This window comes from Mus musculus, chromosome Y (genome assembly GCF_000001635.26).
Source record: "Mus musculus strain C57BL/6J chromosome Y, GRCm38.p6 C57BL/6J".
In the NCBI taxonomy this organism is placed as follows: Eukaryota; Metazoa; Chordata; class Mammalia; order Rodentia; family Muridae; genus Mus; species Mus musculus.
The window spans coordinates 89,452,475-89,471,798 of record NC_000087.7 but is presented as its reverse complement, the minus strand read 5'-3'; positions in this window follow the sequence as shown (position 1 = coordinate 89,471,798).

Genomic DNA, 19,324 nt, shown 5'->3' with positions numbered 1-19,324 from the left:
GGTGGTGGTGAGTAAGCTTAGAGTCTTCTGCATGCAGGGATGGTGTCTTCCACACTGAGCAGAGCTATAAAGCCTCACAGTGATATGCTTCCTCCAAAAAGGCCACACCTACTCCTACAAGGTCACACCTCCTCAGAGGCCAACTACATTCAGAGTGCCATAATGGTTTTATAGCAACTTGACAAGATCTAGAGTCTTGAAAGAGGAGGAGCCTCAGTTGAGAAAATGACTCATTGAAATCAAGCTGTTAGGAATTTTCTTAATTGGTGGGAGAGGACCCAGTTCATTGTGGGTGGTGACACCCTTGTGGTGGTAGTCTTGTGCTCCTTATGAAAGCAAGACTTATGGAGCATGTCAATAAGCATCACCACTCCATGGCCTATGCATGCGCTTCAGTCTCCAGGAACATGTGTTGTTTCAGTTTCTTTCCAAACTACTTTGATGATGAACAGCAACTTGGAATATAAGCTGAATAAAACTTTTGCTATGGAATTAGCTCTTTGGACATGGTATGTCCTTACAACAATAGAAATTTTAAGTAAGACAATTTCTTAGAGAAACAAAATATCTAATAGTACCACTGTCACTTATCCTATAAGGACAAATAATGTGTAGATATTTTATTTTAATTTAAAGGTAAGATATTCTCATGTATATAATGACATGTAATTGTTCTAGTTTGCTTCTTTCTCACACTGAAGAATACTAACATCAAAAATAACTTGGGAATATAAGGGTTATTAGGTTACATGTTACAGACTATTACCAAGGAAGGCAAAACAGGAACTTGAAGCATTACCAGGAAAGAGTGCTTATTCCTTGACCCTATCTTAGTCATTGTTCTATTGCTGTGAAGAGACATCATGGATAAAGCAACTATTATGAAACAAAGCATTAACTGGGGGCTTGATTACACTTTCAGAAGTTTAGTCAAACATCAAGTCAGTGACCCAGCACTGGAGCAATAGAGAACTATTTATCCTTAGACAGAGACAGATGTTCTGCCATTACATTGGTTTCTTGAAAACTCAAAGACCACCCTTATTGACACAACCACTTCCTCCAATGAAGCCACATCTTCTCTCATTCCTTCTAATCCTTAAACACACTGCCTATCCTGGTGACTAAATATCCATATATATGAATCTATAGGGGACATTCTTATTCAAACCACCAAAAATCATGTGGCTTGATTGAATATTTTATTTTAAATACAGAGTAAAAGCTTCCCTTTTATAAATGACTACTGATGAGCTTACCCACAGTGATCTACCCTCACACATCGACCATCAAGGAAGAAAATGTCCCATTTCTTACCCAAAAACCAAGTGAATAGAGACAATTCTTCAATTGTTCTCTCTCCTAAGGTGACGCTAGATTGTCAAGTTGGAGATAAATAAAATCCCAGCACATTAAGGTTTATCCTACTCAATAACCCACACAAACATTACTCATCACAATCTCCTCCTTCTGTCTGGTTATAGACCCACTTCCCTCCATGGCAGAAGTGAAGGGTAAGTACCTTGACCAGCAAGGATACTCAATAATAGGTTACAAGTAGTGAATATGTCTTATAGCCTCACAACACCTACATTCTAATGTGTGTTACACTTTCTGGGAGACACCCCAATCTTTCCAATTTCCTGCCAATTCATATTTGACCAGAAAAATTCTCATCAAGAAATCCAATGACTTTTAATTGATTTCTTTCTTCTGAGGGAATGGAGTGTTACCCCTTCATGGATGTATTGGTGTCTGATTCATAAGTAATAAAACCCACTACTATTAACAGCTAAATCACAGGTGCTATGACAAATAACAACTCACATGAGAAGCATCACATTCGGTTAAGCCTTTTCAGAAGTTTTATTGGAGTTTTATTTATATACTAAATAAATCCATTGATTTATTTATTTTTAAGTGTGTAATTTAATGATTCTAAACACATTTCACCACTGTCATTTTTCACTCATTTTCTGGTACTTCATATGATATTCAATTCTACTAAAATACAATAGTGAATTCAGAAGAAAGACCAGAGGTGTGGGTAGCAGCAAAGTTCTTGAGTCTCAAGGACAACAGATACTGTGGCTGAATATTCCAACTACAACAACTAGGTAACATTGGGTCTACACTTAGCATGCCTTTTCTAGAAAAAAAATTAAAGAATTAAGCCATGTTTCCTCTAAACCTGACATGTTACTATCACAAATGAAAGAAGTATCCATGATCACATGAATATGAAAGGGGCATGAAGCACCACAACTGTTCAACTTATGGGCAGCTAGTCAGCATTAACACAAGAAGGGACCAAAGACAATAAACAGCTTTGAAGACATGTCCAAATGACCACGTTCATTTACAAGTTTCTTACCCATTCCATGAACATCCATTGATTGATTAACTCATTGATTAAAGCCCTCAGGTACCAATCACTTTTCAGAGTGCATATTGTACTACCTATGAATGTTGTACTGTGGACCAAAGCCTTCATCAAAGACCCATGACTGACATTTCAAAACAATTTAACCACAGAATTCTTTATTTGACACAAAGTGATAGGATCCATCTATCTCTTCAAGGATATCTCTGTTTTGTTCAAAAAGACCAAAAATGCAATGCAAGTTCAGGATCTTGATCCCCTATCCATGCATCTTAAACCCATAGAGGCTAGCTAGACTGTAAGGTCAGAAGTCTAAACTTCACCTATACTACAACTAACTCTGAAGATATCTAGCAATTTCCAGTTCCTTTCTGGTACTTACCCACACCAAGTCTGCATTAAGGAATATGGTCTAGTGTGAGATAGTGCCAGCAGTTAATTGCAAAATCCCACTATGAGTTGAGTTGTATGTAAACTGAGACATCTGTAATATAGATACACATGCATATTCACAAATACTCACAGAAAGAGGCAAGAAGTAGAGGAGCTGAATCTTAGAAATCCTCAAGGATGAGAATGAAAATCTTGTAAGGCACAGAGGTAAGAGAGAAACTGTGTCTTTCTGCACAAAATCAGGCCATTCTGTCTTCCATCACTGAACGGGAAGGCTCACTATCCCTTATCGCTATCTGATAAGGTATAGACAGTTGATGAAGGATGAATAGTCAGTTTTCATCAAAGTTATTGACTTTGAAGGTGATAGATTGTTCATGCTCTACAGGAAGCCAGATGTCCAAGAGTTTATGGGAAACACAAATGATTTGAATGGTTTGTAACAAAGGGGAGAAGACGAGATATGAAGTTGGCAGGAGGAGTTAGGTGGGAATGGGCCAGGTTTTGTTCTGGGAGGAGTTACTAAAAGAATTGGAAAGTAAATTCCATCAAAATATAGTGTATGAAATTCTCAAGGAATTAAGGAAAGTAGTTCTTAATATACCATGTCTGTACTGAACACACACAGACCACTTGTATTGCCATCTTCTAAATAACAACTTCTTATACAGCAGTTGAATTACATTGAGGGCAAAAGTATTCCAGAGGTTATTTAAAATTAAGAAGAATCTGGGGAGATGGCCCAGGGGTAAAGCCAAGTGTTTGGTCAAACATTCACCTACAACACCAGTGCTTAGGAATTGGTGTGGCAGAGACAGAAGGATGACTGTGCCTTCATGAATGTCAGCCTCACTCCTAGCTCAGCAAGAAACCCTGTCACAAGGGGAAAATTAGGGAGTGAAGTAGCAGAAAACAGTATACCATTCCCTATCCTCTGCACTTACCTGTATATTTCTGTATGCATACACACATCAATATGATTACTGTATAAAAGAGGTTACTTTGCATACATTATAGGCAAAAGCAATGTTGTTTTACCCTAGAGACCTGAAGACTTTTATATCATTAGGGTCCTGGAGAAACTCTCCAGATATATGAGGATTGATATATATTCTTCCTGTGCAAAGGAAACCTCAGTTAAGTGTGTGTGTCAGTGACTTTAAACACCTTTCTTCCTCCAGATTCCTATTTATACCACAGAATGGTCTGTAAATAATGAAAATATGAAAATAAGACTTTTTCAGCGTGTTGCCTTCTTTTAAAATCATATTTATAATATTTTACTAAATCGATGGGAAATCTTCAGCTCCAAGGAACAATGGATTCAATCCTGTTGACTTCTGTTTTATCCCATTATGAATAGGAATTAATTGTACATCAACATTTTCCACGATTTGAACTAAATCAGGAATAAGGGATATGTTTCCATAAAAATAAGGAATGCCAATATGGTTAATCAAGTAGAAATGTGTGTATGTGTGTGTGGGGTGGGGTTAGGATGCCTTTGGATTATTTCAGAATGATGGCTGATCAGAAATATGTTATGCAAATAACCCTAACCTGTGAGAAAAGAAAAGTAATGATATAAACTATACTACCAAGTGTCATGGCCACTTATTAGTTGATTTCATTTTTTTTTTCATTCCTTTATTCGTTTGAATACTTGTGGGCCACAGATAATCACACGTTCAAATGTGTTAGTTTTCCAGGTGATGGGCTGTTTAGAATTAATTAGGAGTTGTTTTATTATTAAAGGAGATTTGTCACAGAGTCTTGAAATATCAAAAACCCATCAGGCTCTCTCTCTCTCTCTCTCTCTCTCTCTCTCTCTCTCTCTCTCTCTCTCTCTCTCTCTCTCTCTCTCTCTCTCTCTCTTTCTCTCTCTCTCTTCTCTCTCATTCTCTCTCTCTCACTCTCTCTCTCTCACTCTCTCTCTCTCTCCCTCTTTCATTACTCTCTGCCATCTCCATCATAAGTTGTTCATTCTCAACTACTGCTCTACATGTTTTGCCTCTGTGTTGCCATGGTGTCTACCATGATATCCGTGACTTGCCCTATGGAACTGTAAGACCACAATTAAATGTTTCCTCTGATAAGTTGGTTTGGTCATGATGTCTCTCACAGCAATAGAACAGTAACCAAGACATACATACTCCTGTTTATTTTTTGAAACATTCTTTATTTCTTTCATTAAAGTTACCTTTTGTCCATTGAACAGTTTTAAGAATAATGTTTATGGGACCAAATAAATAGTGCCAATTGGTGTGGCACTCTCAGGAGGTGTGAAATAGTTTCATGAGGTGTGACATTGGTGGAGTAGTTGGGACACTGATGGAGATGTGTCTTTGTTGAGTTGGTGTGATCTTGTTGGAAGAAATGTAACAATGTGGTGGTAGGCTTGGAGGTCTGCTGTCCTTAAGCAATCCCCAGTTTGACACAGTCTCCATCTACTTCCTGTATATCAAGACCTAAAACTCATCTCCTTCTCCAGCACTGTGTCTGTCTGAAGGCTACAATGTTTCCAGCCATGACAATAATGGAGTAAACCACTGAAAAGAAGTTACAAAGTGTTCAAGATTTACTATGATCCTGGTGACACTTCATGGAAATAAAACCCATACTAATACTCACATAAACACTCAAAAACACATTTGATGTTTTGTGGGAACAGACTTTTCAGGCCCTCTGCCTAATGCCTGGAAGCTATTCATTTCCAAGCAGCTATCAGATGAAGATGTAGAACTATCAGCTCCAAATGAACCATGCCTGCCTGGATCCTGCCATATTCTTACCTTGATGATAATGGACTGAACTTCTGAACCTGTAAGCCAGGCCCAATTAAATGGTTTTCTAATAAAACATGCATTGGTAAGTGTTTCTGTTTACAGCAATAAAATCCTAACACACACATGTACATATACACCTAGATATACTGAGTCACAGACACACACACATGGAAACATTCACACACACACACACACACACACACACACACACACACACACACACACACACACACACACACACATACATTTACAGGGACTTTAGATTCAGCCAGTACCCATGCAATTTCATTGTGGTGTCGAATACATGTGTTTGTCGAACATGACTATTGCTCTTTCTTTTAGGAGTTATGTGGACAAAATATGTACACTCACTTCATTCCTCTTCAACATCAGAAATCTCAATTTAAAGAAAGTGAGATAATGAGAAGTAGTTTTAGATACCTCTTTTTTTTCCTGTGAGTAGCTTCCACTTCAAGTCACCAAGGAAAAATAAACATAACAGGAAAGAAATTCATATCCAAATGCCCTTTACTAGCTCATAATACATTCTCCATAATGAATATAAACTTTTATTTAGAATTCCCAAGGAAATGATACTTTTGAAAAATCCTTACTTTCAGATAGGCTTTGGTATTTCATTTCCCTGCAAAGGAACACCAATGTAAAAAGACAGAATCTAGATTGCTTTGTGCACAAGTTGAATCAGAAACATTTGATAATGTGCATACAGGGACTCACCACATTTTTACAAACACACACACACACACACACACACACACATATATTGGGGGGTGAAAGGAGACATCTGGAGAACAATAAGACCCTCATTAGCATTAAACATTCCTGAAGTCAAGTAATAATCTCTAACAACATCAATAACAACAACAACAAAAACAACAACAAGAATAGATGTTCATTAGGAAGAACGTTTCTTTTTTGATAACTTTCCATTAGCCACAGAAAGAGCGGGCATGATCCATCTGCAACACTTTATAGATACTTATTACAATTACCACTAAAATTTTTAAAATAATATGTATTTTTAAAAATGAAATTGAAATAAAATAGATTTTTCAGCTGTTAAAAGGGGGAAAATGTGTTCTAGAACGAAATAAAGAGTGTAAGAACTAATTGATTTTTTAATAAAGAACATCCTTATAACTCATGTGTCAGTAAGTATCAGGATTATAATGCAGTTGATTTTCTCAGTCTAGAATAATTTTAATGTGTTTGAATATTTCCAGTTGTAAGAAAGGATCTCAGAATTTTCACAAGACAAGAAGAAGACACCAAGTAGTTCCTCGCTTTTGTTTCAAAAGTCTTAGTTCCTTTTCTGCAGAGTCCCAGACATTCCAGGGAAGGGTTTGAAACATCCAACAACTTATAAGACCATAACCTCAGAGGAAAACTACCTTTCTCAGTAAATGGAAGTAGGAAAGCTGAAAAGATCCATCAAATCGCTTTAGAACAAAAGTGGCAGCTGGTTCACAGAACAAGGTATCATTTAGCAACTCAGCCAAGAACTAAGAGGATTTGAAATGATAATAACACAGAGTAATAAAAACCACTATGCAGTTGTAATTTAATCGCATATATATACTTTGGACAGAGAAAGCAATCAAATCTTGGGATCTCTCTGCTCAGCCCAATTGAAACTCTGGGTCATGCTGCAGATGTCCCAAGTTCATGGCTCATCACAGATACTGGAAGTCTCTGGGAAACTAGAACTACATCACGTAAGTGCTGTGAGTCCAAAAACATGATTTCAGAAATTGTTCAAGTCCTCATCTTGCTTGGAAAAAAAAAATCACATAGCACCAGAAGTAATAAGTTCATGGTATCAATTCTAACAGGTAAGCACTACTAACAAATATCTGTTAAGCATTGGATTGTTACCAACACAAATGAGGAGATGATTTTTAAATTTAAATGCAGTTACATTTTAATAATTCCTAGTAATGTTAAGTGTCCAGTGTGAAACTGTGGGTGTAGGGGAAGTTGGTGAAGTGAGAGAGAACATGGCCGGCAGAAGGTTCTGTGCTCTGTGAAGGCTGACATGGGAGGAGTGAAAGATACTTACCATGCATCCCTGGTTGTGCATCTGGCTGTGTAAATCCACTGACACTACATGGATGGGGGTGAACTAGGGGAAGACAATGGTACCAGATTCTTTGTCTCTGGCATCCCTTATTGGGCCTTAAAAAACATAGACAGTCTAATGTTTTAGAGCTTTATTTTAGACATCAGGGAAAAAAACAAAGAGTAAAAAGATTGTTAGACTTGCCATGGCCAAAAGGAGAGATGGTGAAAGACGTAGAAGGAAGGACAGAAAGCAAGTTAGAGAGTAAGAAAGGTGAACGCTTAGAGAAAGAGGTAAATGTTTACAGAGAGTAAGGATTGTAAAAGTTAGGAGAGAGAGAGAGAGAGAGTGAGAGAGAGAGAGAGAGGGGGGGGGAGAGACTGATGTAGGGCCAAGTAGCCTCTGATGTATTGGGCTTGTTATCTTGCTGTTGCTAGGTAACTGGAAGTTATCTAACCTGAAGATGAGAACCTTTGGTCATTTTGTATGTGACTGCTAGCCATTAGCCAGTGCTGGGCAGGAGTGCTTGTGGGTTTGGTAACTTTAACAGGAGCCAGGGTTCCAGAAATACTGAGGAAATGCCTTCCTTCCCATGTAGGTGAAAATTACTACCCATTAGGTTTCATCAGGTTTAAGGACTTCAGCATGACTGGAGACCAGGCATTTTGTACATAGCACAATGCCCCAAGCTCAATGATCAAATTTAACTCTAGCCTCCAGATTTTGTGGTTTCTCATGCAGAACACCAGCAGAGAGGATGTGAGTTTGAAACTCTGGAGACTCCCACAATAAGAAATCAAGGCATGGAGGTGGGGTGGGGTAAAATGATCTTAGAAGAAATCTGTAAAACAGTGAAAGGACAATTGAAAAGACATATGGAAAAGACCAGCAACAGGGGATGCCTCAGTAGACCATCCTTGTTTTCATAGCTTGGCAAGACAAAATTCAAATGACCAGTAGTACTGGAGGAGACTCTGTGAATGCATCAGGGAGTGTAGGGTAAGGGTAGGAGGGAGTGAGGGAGGGTGAGATAGAGAAAAAAGTAGAAGGAGAAAAAGAAAGAGAAGGAGAAGGAGAAGAATATGGAGAGGAAGAGGAGAAGAAGGAAGGGAAGAGGAATGGGTGGAGCAGAATTACAAGAAGGAGAAGGAAGAAGAACAAAAGAAGAGGAAGAGGAAGAGCAAAAAGAAGGAGGAGGACTTGGAGAAGTAGAAAAGGAGAAGGTTAAATAAAGAGGAGAGAAGGAGAGAAGGAGAATGAGAGAAGGAGGAAGAGAAGGAGAAGTCAAAGGCACAGAAGAAGAAGAAGAAGAAGAAGAAGAAGAAGAAGAAGAAGAAGAAGAAGAAGAAGAAGAAGAAGAAGAAGAAGAATGAGGAGGAGAAGGAGACCAAGAACAAGAGAAGAAGAAGAAGAAGAAGAAGAAGAAGAAGAAGAAGAAGAAGAAGAAGAAGAAGAAGAAGAAGAAGAAGAAGAAGAAGGAGACGAAGGACAAGATCAAGAAGAACAAGAACAAGATGAAAAAGAACAAGAAGGAAGAAGGAAGAAGAATACGAAAGAAGAAAAAGAAGAAGAAGAAGAAGAAGAAGAAGAAGAAGAAGAAGAAAAAGTATAAGAAAAAGAAAAAGAAAAAGAAGAAGAATAGAAGAAGAAAAATAAGAAGACGAAGAAGAAGAAGAAAAAGAAGAAGAAGAAGAAGAAGAAGAAGAAGAAGAAGAAGAAGAAGAAGAAGAAGAAGAGAAGAAGAAAAAGAAGAAGACGAAGAAGAAGAAGAAGAAACAGGAGTAGGAGGAGAAGGCGAAGGAAAAGGAGAAGCAGAAGGAGAAAAGAATAAGGAGGAGAAGGATAAGGCAAAGAAGGAGAAAAAATAGTAGAAGAAGGTAAACAAGGAGAAGAAATGAGAAGAGATGAGAGACTTAGATAGCCAGACAGAGACAGACAGACAGAGAAACTTAGACAGGGCTGTAACTTTTGTTATCTTCATTTATAATTTACTGTGAATCTCCTTTCTCCACCAATCAATATGGTCAGTAGTTTCCATGTGGAAGGACTTTCTAATGAATGGCATCTAGTGAAAAAGAGAAAACAATTTAAAAAAAGAGTCTCTATGCTAGAGGCAACTGTACAAACAATTCATAGTTATTCTCCAAATGCAGGGCTCAAAGAACACAGAGGCTCCTCTAGCTGGTGCACAGATCTTAAGTTTGGCCCCACAGCATCACTGGGAACCTATTGACAATTCTCACTCAGTTCATAAAGCTATGGAGCATTCCAATTTATTGAGTTCCAGAGAAAAAGCCATTTGGAAGCGTATTTTCCTAAAATTGAAGATTGCACTGAAATTTATGAAAAGTGAGAATAATTTTTAATGTGAAAAATCATTCCACACACACACATTAAAAAAATACATGAAGGCAAAATTGACAGCAATATATTTGACACAACACCCACCCACACACACCTACACACATCCACACACACACCCACACAGAGAGAGAGAGAGAGAGAGAGAGAGAGAGAGAGAGAGAGAGAGAGAGAGAGAGAGAGAGAGAGGGAGGGATGGAGGGAGGGAGGGAGGGAGGGAGGGAAGGAGGGAGGGAGGGAAGGAGGGAGGAGGGGGAGGGAGGGAAGGAGGGAGGAGGGGGAGAGGTGGAGAGACAGATGTACACTTACAATACATATTTTTAAGTCAAGTTGTCAAAACTCCTGACACAATCAATGTTCAGGAAGAGATGTATATGGCAAACACTCACCAGGGAAAGACTGTCACGATAAAGACAGCATAGGATGAAACAACAAGTTCATCTGTGGCATTGAGAGCCTGAATGGGCCCTTCTCACATTTGTTTGGATTTAGAATGCAAGATTTAGTTCAGAACCACCCAGCTTCCTCCTTCTTGCCCCACGGATCTACTTCTGCTAGGGCACAGTCACAAAGGTTCCACAACATTTCTAGACAGTTTTCCCAGTTTGAGACAACTGAGACTGTGGGAGAAATACCCCCCCCCCCATCTTAATTAAACTAAGCCACACAACTGCAAAATATTTTTGAAAACAGTTTAATTTCAATTTTGGAAAGAGAACAGAGAGCTCCACTTTGAAATGGACTGAATTAGTCTTTAGGTTCCATTGTGCACCCTAAATGAAATATAATGTAAAAGATTCCATTTTCTATGTAGCAAGTGAGGGCTGAAAACAACACACTAATGGAGATAAAATGCAAAAAAACTGGGATATATAGTAACAATTCAAACTGACTGTGTGAATAACAATGTATTTATACACGTTAACTGTCCTATTGACCACAGTGTCATTCATCATTTTGTTAGGGGATACAATCTAGGGACTAATCATCAGGGTTTGACAGTAAAATCCTTAGGCTCAATACACCAGACATTAGCTGAAAAATGATTTACGAGAATGTAATGTCCTTTGGTGTATTCTCTGTGAATCTGTTGTATGGATGCCCTGTCGTTGGTTGTTTTAGTTGTTGGTGTTGTTTTAAAATAGAAATATTGAATGCAAAAGCAAGTGGCAGGAGCCCAAAAGTTCTTTGCATCCTCTCTTTCTCCTTCCCAAAACTTTCTAATTTTCTCAATCCCCACATTCATTCAAAAATTCAGAAGTTCAAAAAATACAGAAACTGATTCATCATCTTTACATTGTGCTTGCATGCTGGTTGCAATTATCTTGTAAACATTAAAAATCAGGCTAACATACTGCCTATGTTCAACAGGATTTCATTGATGTGCAAAGACATCATGACTCAGGAAACTCTTATAGGGAAAATTTAATTGAGGTTGTCTTACAGTTTCAGAGGGTCAGTACATTATTATCTTGGCAGGAAGCATGGCAGCATCCAGGAAGAGGAGGTTCTGGGGAAGGACCTAATTGGTCTATATCTTAGTCTGAAGGCAACAATGAGGAAGCTTGTGGCCACAGGTAGCAAGGAAGAGGATCGATCATCGATACTGGGCAGAGATTGTGCACTACATTAAAGCAAGCCTACACAATGATACACTTCCTCAAACAAGCCCACACCTTGTAATAGTGCCACATCCCATGGGCAAAAGATATTCTAATCAACACACTGCATCATAGGAAAATGGCAGAGAGACATAAAGAAAGATACTACATGATTACATTCCTCTGGTCACAAGTGCTATATACCTACACGCTTATATGCACACACACATACACACACACACACACACACACACACACACACATGCCTATCTGATATGCATAATAATAATGTTCAGTCTAGGGTCCTGCACGATTGGATTGGACCAGGCGCTGTGTTCCATTCACCAGAGGTCTTATGATCCTGTGGAGGATCCTGTGTGGGTCCTTGTGGGTGTGTGCAGAATCCCCCGGGCCAGGGACCATGGTGCTCCCTTGATCTACTTCTGTTGTCCAATTGCTCTGGCTAGGATTTCAAGTGCTATATTGAAAAGATAGGAAGAAAGTGGACAGCCTTGTCTAGTCCCTGATTTTAGTGGGATTGGTTTTAGTTTCTCTCCATTTAGTTTGATGTTTACTACTGGTTTGCTATATACTGACTGGTTCTATTTCTTTAGGGGATATGGGGCTGTTTAGATCTTTATTCTGATCTGTATTTAACTTTGGTACCTGATTTCTGTCTAGAAAATTGTCCATTTTTTCCAGGTTTTCCAGTTTTGTTTAGTATAGCCTTGTGTAGTAGGATGTGATGATGCCTTGGATTTCCTCAGGTTCTGGTCTTCTGTCTCCCTTTTCATTTATGATTTTGTTAATTAGGATACTATCACTGTGCCCTCTAGTTTGTCTTGCTAAGGGTGTATCTATCTTGATACTATTTACAAAAAACAGGCTCCTAGTTTGGTTGATACTTTGAATAGTTCTTTTTGTGCCCACTTGGTTGATTCCAGCCCTGAGTTTGATGATTTTCTGCTATCTACTCCCCCTTGTAAATTTGCCTCCTTTTGTTCTAGAGCTTTTAGGTGTGCTGTCAAGCTCGTAGTGTATGCTCTCTCTGGTTTCTTTTTGGTGGCACTCAGAGCTGTTGGTTTTCTTTGTGGGACTACATTCATTGTGTCCCATAAGTTTGGGTATATTGTCCCTTCATTTTCATTAAACTCTAAAAAGTGTTTAGTTTCTTCTTTATTTCTTCCTTGACCAAGTTATCATTGAGTAGAGTTTGTTCAGCTTTTACATGAATGTTGGCTTCCTATTATTTATGTTGTTATTGTAGATCAGCCTTCCTCCATGGTGAAGTGATAGGGTGTATGGGATACTTTCAATATTTTTGTTGAGTCTTGTTTTGTGACTGATTATATGGTCTATTGTGGAGAAGGTACCATGAGGTGCTGAGAAGAAGTTATATCCTTTTGTTTTAGGGTAAAATGTTCTGTAGATATCTATTAAATCCATTTGTTTCATAAATTCTGTTATTTTCAATGTGTCTCTGTTTAGTTTCTAATTCCCGGATATTTCTATAGATAAGAGTGGGTTGTTGAAGTCTCACACTATTATGGTGTGCAGTGCAATGAGTGATTTGAGCTTTACTAAAGTTTCTTTAAAGAATGTGGATGCCATTGCATTTGGAGCATAGATATTCAGAATTGAGGGTTCATCTTGGAAGATTTTACCTTTCATGAGCATTAACTGTCCCTTCTTATCTTTTTTGATAACTTTGGGTTGGAAATTGATTTTATTCTATATTAGAATGGCTACTCCAGCTTATTTCTTCACACCATTTGGTAGGAAAATTGTTTTCCAGCCATTTACTCTGAGGTAGTATCTGGTTTTGTCCCTGAGGTGGGTTTCTTTTATGCAGCAAAATGTTGTGTATTGTTTATATAGCCAGTCTGTTAGTCTATTTGTTTTTATTGGTGAATTGATTCCAATTAAGGCAACTTCAGACCAACTTCTCTTATGTATATCAATGCAAAAATACTCAATAAAATTCTCCCCAAGCTAAAAGGGCTATTAGGTCATTTTCTGATAGTCAAAACTGCAATGAGAACTGCCAGTTTTCCTAGTGTCACTGGCTAATTGTTCTTAGATAGTAACTAGGCTTTCTCCTACTCAGAGCACATTCCAAGAGGTTGTATAACAATTAACCAAAGGTCATCAGAAGGGAACTAATGATTTATTATAGCTTCTAGGGTAAAACATAAAATATTGATTGGGTTTACCTATACAAAACTTCACTAATATCATAGTTATGGTTTGATAACTTCAGTGAACCTGTTGATCTGAGACAGTTGATGAACTTTGTAACATGTGGTCATGTATTCTGAAATATGTATAAGTGCTGAGGACAAAGAGACGAGGAAAATCGAGAGAGAAGATTTTTTTTTTTGCCTTTCTCCACTTAGACTATTTTTTTTTTTTTACCCACTTAGAAGAATTTTTCCCTTTCCGCACTTAGGGTCTTTCTGCTTTTCCCCTTATATAACTTTCATAAAAATATTTTTATAACTTAGTAATAACTTCTATAATCCCTTCTCTAAATTCCTTCTCTTCCAGTGACATCTGGCTTGTTGGCTCAAAGTTAGAGCCCAGCAATTCCTGCTGAGCTAGAAAAAAGGCTGCATTGCTTAATCCTCCTCTGTTAGGCTACAGGTGTTAATCACCTAAGCCAGCCTACACTCAGAAAGACCCAGTACTTTTTAGAAGTTATCATCAGCATTTCAGTACAATTTGAGAGCTAAAAAGCCCTGAGACACTTAGATTTTAAAGCCATTGTCAGGGTCCTACTCTGTGACTCCACTGCTATCCTGGCTCAGAGCAATCCTGGTCCTCAAACTCTACTATAGAGCAGTAGTGATTAAAAAAAAAACAAAAACAAAAACAAAAACAAAAACAAAAAAAACATACAAACAAAAAAAACATGGTATTGATACAGAGACTGACAGATGGATCAGTGGACTAGAACTGAAGAACCAGAAAGAAAACCAGACATTTATGGACACTTGATATTTGGAAAGAAGCAAATATCTTGGGCATATACCAAAAAGATGTCCCACCATGCCCCAAGGCATATGTTTTTCTATGTTCATAACAGCCTTGTTTATTATAGCTAGAAGCTGGAAATAACCCAGATGTCCCACAACAGAAGAATGGATACAGAAAATGTGGTTCATTTACACAATGAAATACTACTCAGCTATTAAGAAACAAAGACATCCTGAGTTTTTCAGGCAAATGGATGTAACTCAGAAATATCATTCTGAGTAAGGTAACTCAGAACCAAAAGTACATGCATGGTATATACTCATTAATAAGTGGATATTAGCCAAAAAAGTGCAGAACACCCTGTATTCATTCCGCAGAACTTAAAAAAGTTATCAAGCCACAAGTCCCAAGTGAGGACACCTCAATCCCACTTGGAAGGGAGAAAAAGAAATCACAGAGCGAGTGGGGGTGGTAGGAGGGTCTCAAGTGGGGATGGGGACCAGGAGTACTAGAGAAGAACATGATCAGGTATTGGTTAGAAAAAAAAAAACTGAAGCCCTGAGGTACAGCAGAAAGAATGAAAACAGGCAACCTATGGAAGTATGGCGTTGGGGACCTCCCAGAATGTACCAGAGCCCTGGGAGGTGAGAGACTCTCAGGACTCAAATGGAGGTATCTTAGATGAAATGCCCTACAGTGTGGAGTAGGAACTTGTAGATGGGGAGTAGGAACTTGTAGAATCCACATCCAGTAGAAAGATAAGGAAGGCATGAAGTGAGTGATGGGGTTGCCATCCCACGTCAAAAGCTCTGACCCAGAACTATTCCTGTCAAAAAGAACTTCAAGAACAAAAACAGAGAAGAGCCTGATGGAAATGAGGTCCAGTGAATGGATCAAGTTGGGGCCCAGCTTGGGGAAAGTCCCCAAGACCTTACACTACTACTGAGGCTATGAAGTGCTCACAAAATGTGGCCTATTATGACTGTACCCTAATGACCCAAAAAGCAACTGGAAGAGTCAGGTGCAGATATTTACACCCAACCAATGGTCAGAAGCTGCTGATCCCTCTGGTTCATTGAGGGAAAAGCTGGAAGAAGCTGAGGAGGAGGGCAACCCTGTATGAGGACCAGCAGTCTCATTTAACCTGGATCTCCAAGACCTCTCTGACACTGAGCCACCAATCAGGCAGAATATAAAAGCTGACATGATGCCCCAACCACACATACAGGAGAGGACTGCCCGGTCTGGGTTTAGTCAGAGAAGATGCACCAAACCCTCAAGAGACTGGAGGCCACAGACAGTCGCTTGGGGAGGTCTGGTGAGGTGGGGGTTCAAGACAATTTTGTGGAAATGGTGGGCGGTGGTATGGGATGTGGAACAATCCGAGGGGGGACCTAGAGGGGTATAACACCTAGAGTATGAAGAAAAGATTAAATAAATCAAAAAAGATAAATAAATAAATAAATAAATAAATAAATAAATTCTTAATGAACACTGGCTTTTAAAGGTTTCTTTCTTTTGAGTTCTCTCTCTCTCTCTCTCTCTCTCTCTCTCTCTCTCTCTCTCTTTCTCTCTCCTTTCTCCTCTTCCTTCTCTTCCTATTTTTCACTTGCTGCTTTGCTCCAGAATATTTATCAACAGTCACCTATTATTCTAACTATGTTTAGAAGGGAATGAGTCTCTGCCTCTTTAAGGTATCTAAGGGAGTTTTTTTTTTTTCCTACAAAATTAAAATGACAGTATTGGCCTGGAAATTACCCAATGCTTGTTTTGTAGTGTGTAGCACTTTCCTGATACTTCCAGAGGACTTCCTATTGGTTGAAAATTTTGTGTCTGTGTATCAGAGGGAGAACAATAAATGGAGAAAGAGAGGATAAGGTGGGAGTACTCATTGTTTTTTAATTGCTGAGAAATAATCTATGCACTAGACACACCAGTTCTTTGACCATTTCCCAGATAAAACACCTGCTTTTAGCTAAGAACGATTACAAACAAATATAGTAAAAATATGTAAGTATATTTTTGTGAGAATATGTTTTCCATTGATTTAATTATCAGAAATAATATTTTTCAGTCCTGTACTTAATTTGTGTAGCCCCTAGATATGAATCCCTTAAATATGTGTACTTGGCTTTTGAAATATATTGAGATAGCTGTCCAGGCTCTATTCTAATCTATCAGAACAATGTATGTCAGTTATAATAAGTATATAATATCCCTATCATAATTACTGAATAATATATAGATAAAGCAAGACATCAAACTTTAGCCCTTAGAGATGCCCAGACAAAGATAGCTGATAATAAATAGCTCTGAAAAGATAGTTAATAAAATTTATATTTGTCCACTTTGGTGAAGTAAAACCCCTCTGCACAGATATTTCTTTCATGATATAGAATAGAGGTCATAACTGTCACAAGAACAGATTTATATAGCTGGTCAAAATTCTTTACATGATTACAAAAGAGGTCGAATATACATGACGTAGTCTTTAGTTGAATTGAACTTTTATAAAGAGAAATTTGACAAAAAATAATATTTACTCTATGGGTGCTTTCAAAAAGCAGAATGGTTTTCATGGAACAAGTTTGTATTGGAAGGATTAGAAGTTCCAAGCTATCTTTGGTTACATACTAAGTTGGGGCCAGCCTAGGCTATATGACATCCTGTCTGAAAATAGGAAATTACTGGAACCAGTAGTTTATCTTTATGAATCCTGTACTTTGGAGACTGAATCATGAGCAATATTAGAAGTACAAGGTCTATCAGTACCAGAAAGTATAAAAAGAATTTCCCCACACAAAAATAATTTAAGAGTTATACTTAGGGGCGTGATTATGTTGCCAGGGAATAAAAGCACTTTGAGTTTAGAGTGGTCAGTAATGAGGAGTGAGTATTGCCCTTGCACAGGACTCACATTGGGTAGCTCACAGTCACCTCTAGCTTGAGCTTCAGGGGGCCTCTGGCACCTGTGGGCTTGTGCATTTCCTTACATACATATGTACGTACCAACACATACACACACACACATACACACACATACACACACACACAAACACACACATACACACACACACACACACACACACACATTTAAATAATAGGGAAAAGTACGTTGCTTTATCTATCAGTTTAAAGGAAGTTTGAGTTGAATGTACTTAAAAGAGGTGCCTCATAACCAAAGTATGAAATCTGCTAATCTTCCACAAATTAGGTGACTCACAGCCACTAGTCAAATAAATTACACCCTATAAAATCAAATAACACCATTAAAAAATGGGGCTCAGAACTGAACAATGGTTTCTCACCCGAGGAATACTGAATGGCTGAGAAGCACCTGAAAAAATGTTTAACATCCTTAATCATCAGGGAAATGCAAATCAAAACAACCCTGAGATTCCACCTCAAACAAGTCAGAATGGCTAAGATGAAAAATTCAGGTGACAGCAGATGCTGGCGCGGATGTGGAGAAACAAGAACACTCCTCCATTGTTGGTGGGATTGTAAGCTTGTACAACCACTCTGGAAATCAGTCTGGCGGATTCTCAGAAAATTGGATATAGTACTACCAGAAGATCCAGCAATACCTCTTCTGGGCATATATCCAGAAGATGCCCCAACCAGTAAGAAGGACACACATTCCACTATGTTCATAGCAGCCTTATTTATAATAGCCAGAAGCTGGAAAGAACCCAGATGCCCCACAACAGAGGAATGGATACAGGAAATCTGGTGCATTTATACAGTGGAGTACTAGTCAGCTATTTAAGAGAATGAATTTATGAAATTTCTACCCAAACGGATGGACCTTGAGTGCATCATCCTGAGTGAGGTAACCCAATCACAAAGGAACTCTCACAATATGTACTCACTGATAAGAGGATAATTGCCCAGAAACTTAGGATACCCAAGATATAAGATATAATTTGCTAAAAACATTAAATTCAAGAGAACGAAGACCAAAGTGTGGACACTTTGCCCAGTCTTAGAATAGGAAACAAAACACCCATGGAAAGAGATACAGACACAAAATTTGGAAGTGTGACGAAAGGATGGACCATCTAGTGATTGCCATATCCTAAGATCCATCCCATGATCAGCTTCCAAATGCTGACACCATTGCTTACACTAGCAAGATTTTGCTGAAAGGACACAGATATAGCTGTCTCTTGTGAGACTATGCCAGGGCCTAGCAAACACAGAAGTGGATGCTCACAGTCAGCTATTGAATGGACCACAGGGCCCCCAATGGAGGAACTAGGGAAAGAACCCCAGGAACTAAGGGAACTGCAACCCTATAGGTGTAACAACAATATGAACTAACCAGTAACCCGGAGCTCCTGTCTCAAGCTGCATATGTATCAAAAGATGGTCTAGTCGGCCATCACTGCAAAGAGAGGCCCATTGGACATGTATACTTTATATGCCCCAGTACAGGGGAACGCCAGGGCCAAAAAGGGGGAGTAGGTGGGTAGGGGAGTGGGGTTGGGTGGGTATGGGGGATTTTGGTATAACATTGGAAATGTAAATGATCTAAATACCTAATAAAAAATGGAAAAAAAAATTACACCCTAGATTTGTGCAGCCATGAGGTCCACTGGTAAACTGTGGATAGAGATCTATGGTAGAGCTATTGGATTATGTAAGGGGAGGCTTAAATAAAACTGAGAGAGTCGCAGTCTCATGTGATATAAGCTGGCTTTTGTTTGTGTGTTGGTATTATATAGTATTATAATCCTTACTT